The 1,714-nt window shown below is 36.3% G+C and overlaps 1 non-coding gene across 1 annotated transcript; it reads right to left on the reverse strand.

Annotated features, from left to right (window-relative positions):
* Positions 1-492: 492 nt before the first annotated feature.
* On the reverse strand, positions 493-567 carry Trnas-cga (transfer RNA serine (anticodon CGA)). Its single transcript has one exon. It is a non-coding gene; the product is annotated as a tRNA-Ser (tRNA).
* Between the last annotated feature and the right edge of the window lie 1,147 nt (positions 568-1,714).

Genomic DNA, 1,714 nt, shown 5'->3' on the forward strand with positions numbered 1-1,714 from the left:
ATCAAATTAACTTAATATGTAAGTATAGGGGAGGTAATACCTAAGAACAAATGGTCGGTGTTTCAGTCTAGTGATCGATATTAAAGTCATATGATAGAATACACACTGCAGACGTCCATAAGCAGTTTTCGGCTTTTGCTACAGCTTATACTGTTGTGAAATATGACGTTATGTTTACTGCAACCTTTGTAATTCTTTTCAGTTCAACATATTTGATTGCTATATAATGTATTAAAACGATTTGGTGGATATTGGTAATTCTTCAGTTACAGAATTTAATGCTGAGTAAAATTAAATGTATTTTTAAAGCTAGTTATATAATGTGTGAACGATTAACCCATATATCGTTAGAGGTGCCCGAACATGAAATGAACTTAATTTCTACAATGGCTTAACAAGTTTACCTGTCATTGAAAAGGAAATTTTGTTACTTTTCATTAGATTTTATTTATGACTATATTTAACTTGAAACTTCCTGGCAGATTAAAACTATGCGCCGGACCGAGACTCGAACTCGGGGCCTTTGCCTTTCGCGGGCAAGTGCTCTACCAACTGAGCTACCCAAGCGCGACTCACGCCAAGTGAAGCTGTGAGGGCGGGCCGTGAGTCGTGCTGGGGTAGCTCAGTTGCTAGAGCACTGGTCCGCTAAAGGCAAAAGTCCCGAATTCGAGTCTCGGTGCGGCACACAGTTTTAATCATCCAGGAAGTTTCATATCAGCGCACGCTCCGCTGCAGAGTGAAAATCTCATTCTATATTTAAATTGTAGCTGGTTTCTGATAATATTTCTAATTAACAATGTGTTATTAACTTTATTTCACTTGCTAATTATTGGTATGTAGTAGTTTAACACAACGGAATAATTATTAAATAAAGTGTTAACAGAATTTCCCGATTTTTCTAAATTTCGATACAAAATTTGTTCCTAGCTACATGAACATATACCTTAGAAAATTGTTTACACATTTGGAAAAACTTACTTTTTCCGAATAAATTTTGTAGTTTTAAGAAAATACTATTCTCCGTGTATAATAAATGCTATCTTTTAAAAATGATATAAGAAAATAAATTAAATCGACTATTGGTGAAACCCTGACAGGTGTTCCAAGATACAACACTCTCCATTATTTATTGGTTGGCAGAATCAGCTCTGGATAATTCCTTGTTGACCAAGCAGTTTGTGTTTAGTTTCTGTTTGTACATTAATGTAATCAGGAAAAGCTTGAGATGGGTGCCGAATGTAGGAACAGTTATTATAACCAATTGTTAAACTTGCCTCACAACCGGTCATTGCAATTTCTGATTGGGGAGGAAATACTGTTTACTCACGAAGAGTGATAGATATTGAAGATTTTGTGAGGCAGCGCATTAAATCCACAATGTCTGAGTCGTGTCTGTACTCCATTCTGAGCAGAGTTTAGTTCACAACATACCGTCGCAAATGTGTAATACGTAATTGTCGGGTTGTATGGTTCTTCTTGTAAATACGAGATGTTCGTATTGAATGTTCAGTTCCTAAGAATGAAATACATGCTCTTGACCGCAGTGGTGATAATATACACATGAAAGGGATGAAGTTCCTTGATTGATGAATTGGAATTGGTTTAATATACACATGGATCATCTTTTTGCGTTGAGGCTAATTTCTCGTACTGCACCCATATAAGAAGGGTAGAATTGTTCACAAAGTACATAGCGCGCAGCAGTCGTGTTGGC

This window comes from Schistocerca gregaria, chromosome X, assembly GCF_023897955.1.
Source record: "Schistocerca gregaria isolate iqSchGreg1 chromosome X, iqSchGreg1.2, whole genome shotgun sequence".
Lineage (NCBI taxonomy): Eukaryota > Metazoa > Arthropoda > Insecta > Orthoptera > Acrididae > Schistocerca > Schistocerca gregaria.